Here is an 8,902-nt window from a genome sequence, read left to right as displayed (position 1 = left end):
AATTTTCTCAGTGGATTCTTTCAAAAATAAAAAAGAGGTGCTGTTACACATAGTATAATGAATTTTAAAATGACTCTAGCACCCCTTCCCTTTTCCCTGTGACCTCATTCATTTTCTTAATCAGTTCTGAGATTGAATTTGCAATTCTGAGTTCTAATTGCCAGTTTGAATGGGTATGTTAATACCTTGCTATTCAAGCAGTAGCACATGGATGATAGATGGGTAGCATGGGTATCATTTGGGAACTTGTTAGAAATCCAGATTCTTAAGTCAGATTCTCACCTCAAAATTATTGAATCAGAATCTACATTTTATTTCTTTAAAGATTTTACTTATTTATTTGACAGAGAGAGAGAGCACAAGAAGGGGGAGTGGGATAGGGAGAAGCAGGCTCCCCTCTGAGCAGGGAGCTGGACACCCAACTGGATCCCAGAACCCCTGGATCATGAGCAGGGCAGCTTCTCAACCAGCTGAGCCACCTACAATCTACATTTTAATTCCTACAATCTACATTTTAAAAGATTCCCCAAGGGATTCATTTGCACTCTTAAGTTTGAGAAACATTGTTAATATATACTTGCAGATTTGTGTCAATATTATTCCGAAAGGAGGTGTCATACTAGCATGTTCATTAACAAATAGAAAGTCTAGGCAGCCCCGGTGGCTCAGGGATTTAGCGCTGCCTTCAGTCCAGGGCATGATTCTGGAGACCCAGGATCGAGTCCCACATTGGGTTCCCTGAATGGAGCCTGCTTCTCCCTCTGCCTGCATCTCTGACTCTCTCTGTATCTCTCATGAATAAATAAATTCTTTTAAAACAAACAAACAAACAAACAAACAAAAACAAATAGAAAGTCTGCTTCAGTTAATGAGTGTGTGAAATGACAGATAATCAGTCACTAAAAGATATGTGAAAATCAAAATGTTTGACTTAGGTTCGTGCTAAAACTATCAAGTCCAAATGACTAAGATATTAAATCATGACAGTTATCATATTAAAATGTACAACTTTCACTCCAAATAATTCCAATTAGCATAAGCAAAAAATCTGGGGACCTTCCATTTCCATATTCCCTTTACAAGCACAGAACAAGAAAATTTTACCATTTGTAAAGAAGCCCACAATCACCTAACCACCTGTTTCTCTGCCCTGGCTAAATATGAAAATAACCTGAGAGGGCCTGACCACCAGACATTCTGATTTACTTGTCTAAGATAAGGACCTGGGTCCCCATGATTTGAATATACATACAGCCAGGGTTGAGAACCACTGACTACCCAATCCCTTCATTCCATAGATGAGGAAATTGGGGTTAATTAAAATGGTACCAATACAGTATATTTAAATTAAAAAAAATTCTCATAAATAAGTAGTGATCTCTAAAACCTGAAACTCATTGATCAAGTGAAACTTAACTGTTCAGACAACTGTTTACCATCTCTCCCTCCATTTTTTTTTTTAAAGAACTAAAGGTCTTCCTTATCCTTGCATTAACTCTGTGAACATGGGTTAAGTCATCTAACCTTTCTTTGAAAAAATTACTAGCAAAATATTTACCCACAGGAGCCGACAAAGGCAAATTTCAAAAGAATAAAACATTAAATAACATGGTTGACTCCCATTTTAACTTACTCTCACAGAATTTCAGCATGCATTCACATAGTGAGAAGAGCTATTTTAAGTAGCTTACAAAATTAAAAACCAAACAATGATTAAAGTCTAACAAGTAATCTCTGCAACTAATAATACAGTATATGTTAAATTGAATTTAAATTTAAAAATTAAAAAATATATCATAAGAAAAAGTATATCTACAGTATTTTAATATTGTGAGTATAATTGGATCTATGCAGTTCAAACCTGTGTTGTTCAAGTCAACTGTAGTTAATGCCATTAAACTGTACACCTAAATATGGTTAAAATGGTAAATTATATGTTATGTATACTTAACCACAATAAAAGAAAAAGTGGGGTTACTTAAGGTTCAAGCATCTAAACTAGGAGGATAAATCAAAGCCAGCCTTTGAAATATACTATTTTCATTTTACTTTTCCCTTATGACAAGATGTCAAATATATATAATTCACAAAAAAAAACTTTATTAAAATTCAGTTCTTGCAATAAATGTGTGACTTGTTGAAAGTTATATTCCCTTCCTCTTAATTCCTCCCATCAACTACTGAATAAAAGTATTTCTAAAAATGCACATTAAAAAACTGAGAGGTAAACAGATGCTATGGTAATTTCCAATTTTCTGTAAAGAGCCAGATAGTTAATATCTTAGGCTTTACAGACCTTACGGTCTCTGTTGCAACTACCCAACTCTGCATTGTAGCATAAAAGCAGTCATAGACAAAATGTAAATGAATGGACATAGCTATGTTCCAATAACACTTTATTTACAACGACAGGTGGCAGGCTGGATTTGACACAAGGCCACAGTTTACTTATCTCTGTAATAGAGTATGGAAGAAATGCCATGTGACTTCTAAAAGTAGGTCATAAAAGGCCCTACAGCTTCCACCTGGAACACTCTCGGGTCATTCCCTCTTGGAACTTAGCCACCACCCTGTAAGAAGCCCAAGCCAGAAAGAGAAATTGGCTCTAGGTTAGTGATCTGGTCAACAGTCCTGGCTGAGCCCCAAGCCTTTGTGTCATCCCAGCCCAGGTGTTGGCATGTGACTGAAGAAGCCTCCTGATGATTCCAGTTCCCAGCTGTTCAAGTCACCACTCAACACTGAGTCTTCCTGGCTGAGGCCCTGGACAGAGTGGGACAAAGACAAAACATCCCTACCATGCCCCACAGAATTCTGTGAGGATAGTAAAACTGCTGTTTTCATGTTGCTAGATTTGGAGGTGGTTTATCATATAGCAATATATAACTAGAACAGAGGATGACTAAAAAGCTCTTAAGATCACGCACAAGGCTAAAAATCTCAAAAAAAGAAAGCTAGAGTTAATAAACTAATTTGAAAATATTTTTGCTTTTTAAAAAAATATATGCTTGTAAGTGATAAATCAAGAAACTTGTAATATTCTTTTCATATTAATACTATAAACATCCTGGAGTAATACATGAAACATAGTTGCCAATTTGGGATTATCCTATGACAATGGCTTTATGGTTAGGTGATAAAACAAATCTGGGACTAGTTACCAACTAACCATTAAATATTTATGAAAATAGTAAGCAATTGGGATCAGCTAATTTAGTCCCATTGGCTAAACCAGTTTCTGTGTATGTGCAGAATGCTGAATGCTCAAATGTGCTATGGTTGCAGATCCCTTGTACATTATAGTGAAACCAAATTTACAGAGCTAGTACATACTAGAAAAGCTTTCTAATTTTAAGTAATATGATCTTTGTTCTAGTTGCAAGTAAATTATTGTATACATAAATATATATAATACATATATATAAATTATTATAAAATCTAACATGATAGATATTAATTAATGTTGAACTTCAGGGATACGTGGATTAACAATTTGCTAACAAATTGGTTATAAGTGTTTAAAGTCCAGACACCTCCACCCCCCTGCCCTGATCCCACAAGGCCCTGAACTGTTGGATATGGTATAGTATCAGGATTGTCCTAAGAGGACAGAGTATAGGTTGAAGCAAATGTGAAAGCATTATTCTGAGGCACACACAAAATCAGGTCTGGCACAGAAGAGGCAAAAACCAGGTATAAGGTGAGGGTACAATCTTAAGCCACCAACATAGAATGAGTATTTAGAGAGAATCTAAAAACTCATTAGGGATATATTTAGAGTTTCTGAAGCATAGCTGCAAGGATTTTTTCTAGGGAAGTAAAATGGCTCTAAGACCAATTCCAGCATGTGTATGGGGGAGGTTCCCCCCACACCACTAAGCAATGCTCAGGACACCAGGTAGGTGTTCTACAGCTGAACTCAATTCTGAACTATCTACCTGGAAATAGCATCAGATTCTAAAGAGACAGATTGGGATCCCTGGGTGGCTCAGTGGTTTAGTGCCTGCCTTCGGCTTAGGGCATGATCCTGGAGTCCCAGGATTGGTCCCACATTGGGTTCCCTGCATGGAGCCTGCTTCTTCCTCTGCCTGTGTCTCTGCCTCTCTCTCTGTGTGTGTGTGTCTCTCATGAAAAAAAAAAAAAAAAAAGACTATTTAAAAATAAATAAAAAGACAGACCTCTGTCCCAAAAGACCACCCTCCATATCAGAAGCCAATTACAATCTCATGTTGTTGTTGTTTTTAAAGACTTCATTTATTTATTCATGAGAGACACACAGAGAGAGCAAGCTCATGTTTACACCTGTGCTATAGACTGGGGGTTCCAAAGATCCACTCCTTGGATTTCAGATGCCAGTTGCAAGTCCACATTGTTAGCTCTGCTTCTTAGCAATGGGCTATAAATCAGAGGCTCTCATGACCTCTACCCTTTCAGCTTTAACTTATTAGCCAGAGTGGCTCACAGAACTCAAGGAACCATTTACATATACTTACTAGTTTAATATAAAAGGATATGACAAAGGCTACAAAATGAACATCCAGATGGAAGAAATGTTTAGGGCAAGGTATATGGCAAGGGACACAGAGCTTCCATGCCCAGCCTGGGTGTGCTACTCCCAGCACCTCCAAGTGTTCATCAACCTGAAAGCTGTCCAGATTTTTATGGAGACTTCATTACAAAGGCATGATTAATTAAATTATCAGCCAATGGAGATCAATTCAACCTCCAGTCCCTCTTCTCTCCAGGACATATGAGGGTAGGACTGAAAGTTCTAAGCCTCCCAATCACAGAGTTGTTTTTCCTGCCAACCAGCCCCATTCTTAGGTGACCTGGGGGTGTTCCAAAAGCCACCTCATTAACATCACAAGAGGCCTCTTTATCTCACTCACCACTTAAGAAATTCCAAGGGTTTTAGAAGTTATGTGCTGGAAACAGGACCAAATACCTATTTCTTATTATAATTCATAGTATCACAGGAAGGAAGCCATTAAAAGATGATATAGCTTAAAAAAAAAAAAAGGACGATATTGCTTCCTGAAATTATGGATTCATTCTTGCACTCACTTGCTCTGACGGGTCTCATGCCCAGTACCCTTATTAGCCTCCTAAGGTTAAATCTTTGCAACTAATTGTTATCCAGGAATATTCTACACTTTGCCAGCCTTTAACAAATAATAAGAGTATAGACAAACCAGCTATTGGTGAAACATCAACAGCAAAGTGAAGAATCAAACTATTGGTCTAGAACATGATTTCTTACAACTTTGGCATTACTGACATGCAGATGGCACATCTGACATAATTCTTTGATTTGGGGCTGCCCTATGCACTGTAGGATGTTTAGTAGCGATTCCTGGCCTCTACCTATTGTCAATAGCATTTCCCACCTCAAGTCATGACAATAAAAATGTCTCCAGATGTTGCTAAATGTCCTCTAGGGACAAAATTGCCCCCAGTTGAGAACCCCTGGACTAGAAATATAATTATCCATGTGGTGTTCTTCCTGCTTCTTTTCTTAGAATACATGCCAGGGAATTACTACTGGGGGAGGTTGTGGTTATTCTTTTGGTAATAAGCTTAAAGCATTTCCTGTTGGACTGAGGACCTCAGTTCCTCAGGTGTAAGTGACCAGAGGCCTCCCTCAGTTCCTTGCCACACTGACTTTTTTATGGGATGGCTCATAAGAAGATTGTTGACTTCATCAGAACAAGGAACCAAGAGAACAAGAGAGACTGCAAGCAAGACCAAGTCAGGCTTTTGTAACCTAATCATGAAAGTGATATCCATCATTTTTGCCTTATTCTGTTCATTAGAATTCAAACCTCATTCTGTTATTGTTATTCACCAGGGCCAGCCCACATTCAAACAGGGTCACTGGGGGCCGATTTAGAAGCCTGACTACACCAGGATGCAAGGGAGGTAAATTAAAAAATATATATATTTGCATATATATCTATGCATATGCATTTGCATATATATCTTTTGTCTAAAAAGGTCTTTTTTCTACTCTCCTATTTAGTCAACAGTTAGGCATAGTTGAGGGTGCTGGGCTGGCTCTCCTCCCCAACCCTACTGAGGGTAGGCTACTCTGAGCAGATAGGAAGGGTAGGCCAATGACACCTAACTCCTTCATAACTCCCAATGTGCACAAGAAAGAGTCAGACTTGGTCTCCTTCAGGTTCCGAGGTGCCAGGCCAAATACATCAGTAGGTGAAGAATTACAGAAAAGCACACTTAAAAGATAAAACTTAGAAGAGACAACATTATTGGTTACATACTAAACACTTTGAGACCCCCTATGATCTGCAGAATTTGTCCTCACAGGACAAATTTTTTTCTTACAAGTCATCCAAACAATCTGCATGATAGACACAGAAAATGAATAAAAGAATTGAATGAAGATGAAATCAGGACACTGACACATAAAAACAAAAACAAACAAGAAAAAAAGTGACAAAACTTCTGCCCAGGAATAAAACAATAAAGACACAAACAACAGTGATGCTTCGAACCCCAAAGCAGGAGGTAAAGAACTGGATGAAGACATTTCACATTTAATCCTTGAAGAGAAGGAAAACAATGCCTAAAATCCTTATTTGAAATTTTGATTCTTATGTAAACAAAATCTGCCTTTGGATGGACCAGAGGCTGATGAAACCCCATAAACTCTCTAAGCTCCTGATAACTTTCAAGCATTGCTGATGTGAGGGATAAATTCTGGTGAAGAGGTCCTGAGAAAGCACTTGAAGACCGTTCGCACTAACAAGTTCCACTGGAAACAGCACAGTCAGATGAGAGATCTGTGAGTGCTGCGTTTCGGAAGAAACCATCAGGGAAGTGAGACTCACTGCTTTCTTTCCTTTTTTTTTTTTTTTTTTAAGATTTTATTTATTTATTCATGAGAGACACAGAGAGAGGCAGAGACACCGGCAGAGGGAGAAGCAGGCTCCATGCAGGGAGCCTGACATGGGACTCGATCCGAAGTCTTCAGGATCACACCCCGGGCTGCAGGAGGCGCTAAACCGCTGCGCCACCGGGGCTGCCCGACTCACTGCTCTTTCATGGTCACTGGTGATGTATGGACAAAGCAGGGGAACGAACACCCACCTGTGTTGGTGAGGTTAGTTGATGAATCCACACCAGGGAGAAAAAGTTGTGGGCATCTTGCCTTAGGAAGCAAATGCAGAAATTTTGATTGTGTAATTTCATACCATAATAACCAAGAAATGGGAACTAAATATGGAGTACTGTTGTGGCCAGGAGTGCCATACTTCCAGTAGATTTGCATCAAAAATGAAAGTTGCTTCAAGACTTTTAGAGGAATGGCCCTAAGCTCTCTACACACTCTGCTCTTCCTGTGCCTTAAATAAAGTGGTTGGCAAAATCAGTGCCTGTTATGGGAGTATCTGTTGTATTGGGAACAATTGAGGAAGGTTTGTTCTTTCACCCATCAATCACTGCAACTCTTTCAAAATGTGACAGTGTAATTTCTGTCTTTTCTCAGAATAATGAAGAAAAGAGTAATGAGCTGAAGGAAAATTGTCATTATCCAATGGAGAGACAAGCATGATGTTTTTGAAATTTTAATAGATTTCCTGCAAGCATTTGTTTTATGTTTGGATGGTATAAATTAAAACATAAATATTAGATGGACTAACTATGGCTGCTAAGAATCTGTCCCTCTGCCGCACTATCAACAGATTTTTATTTTATTTTTGTCATTGTTGTTCTTAAAAATATCCTATCTTAACCTTTAAAAAAACGTCCTTTTATAAGAGCCATTGGACAAAATTCCCATAGGACACATCTTAGATGTTTTCTTTGCAGCTAGCAGCTTGACTGCAGTGTTGCATTCACTAATGAGGTGATGAAAAACATTAAAACCTACCATGGATTTTGGTTGGAGGAAGCCATAAATTTGATAACCAACTTGGTATTTAAATGAAACTCCCTGAGACATTCCACAGAGCTCAGCAAGGTAAACTGGAATCTCAGCTAATCTTTAAGAATTACTATAAAGGATCCCTAAGTTTTTCAACAGTGGAAGACATTACTCAGGAACCTAAAGAACAATAGAAAAATACCCCCAAAGCTTGTAAACACTGATCTCAGGTACTGTCTGTCATGGGACAGCTCAAATTCAATATATCAGAGAAACACCAGCTGACTTGTACAAACGTGATTTAGCCAATCCTGGTACACTCTCAGCCCAGCTGAGAAAGATTTTCACTGGTAGAAAATCATGTAGAAACACAGAGGGAAAGAGGTAGAGCTCGCATCCACTGCTTAGGAAGCCGTCCATCTGCCTGACCTCAAATTTATTCTAATGTTTACACATTGCTAAAAGTCTTATGTATTCTTCCTATGATGAAGGTTGAAAATGAGTCCTGTGAAAATGCTCAGAAGCATCTCAAAAGCATTCCAGAATGCACCTCAAAAGCATTTGATGGAATGAAGGCCAAGTAACTTGGCTTTGCTTAACATAAACTCTTACATAAAACATGATCTGAATTTAATGGTAGACACATATATCAAACTCTATACAAACAAGTCAATGCTTCCTAGAGGTAATTCATAAACCATAAAAAAGTACCTAAGAGAATGTTAAAAAATAGATTTTCTTCTGGGACACTCAGTGGCTCAGTTGGTTTAGCATCTGGCTTTGGCTTATGTCATGACCCCTGGGATAGAGCCCCACATTGGGCTCCCGGCTCAGTGGGAAGCCTGCTTCTCACTCTGTCCTACCCACCCCTCCCCCTCCCTGCCAATGCTCTCTCTCAAATAAATAAGTAAAGTCTTTTTAAAAAAAAGGTTTTCTCCTATATTTAATATTTGGTGGAAAAGTTGTAAGGTGTATATAGGCCATTTAGTCACTGAATTTCTTTGCCTATACACCTCTTATTGA

The 8,902-nt window shown here is 38.4% G+C and overlaps 2 pseudogenes; both read left to right on the top strand.

Moving 5' to 3' along the window:
- Positions 1 to 5,670: 5,670 nt before the first annotated feature.
- On the top strand, positions 5,671 to 6,803 carry LOC140622549 (52 kDa repressor of the inhibitor of the protein kinase pseudogene; annotated as a pseudogene).
- A 156-nt stretch (positions 6,804 to 6,959) lies between these two features.
- LOC140622548 (52 kDa repressor of the inhibitor of the protein kinase-like) lies at positions 6,960 to 8,605 on the top strand (annotated as a pseudogene).
- Positions 8,606 to 8,902: the final 297 nt, after the last annotated feature.

Source organism: Canis lupus, chromosome 32 (genome assembly GCF_048164855.1).
Source record: "Canis lupus baileyi chromosome 32, mCanLup2.hap1, whole genome shotgun sequence".
NCBI classification, from domain to species: domain Eukaryota; kingdom Metazoa; phylum Chordata; class Mammalia; order Carnivora; family Canidae; genus Canis; species Canis lupus.
This window is presented reverse-complemented; position numbering and strand designations above follow the sequence as displayed.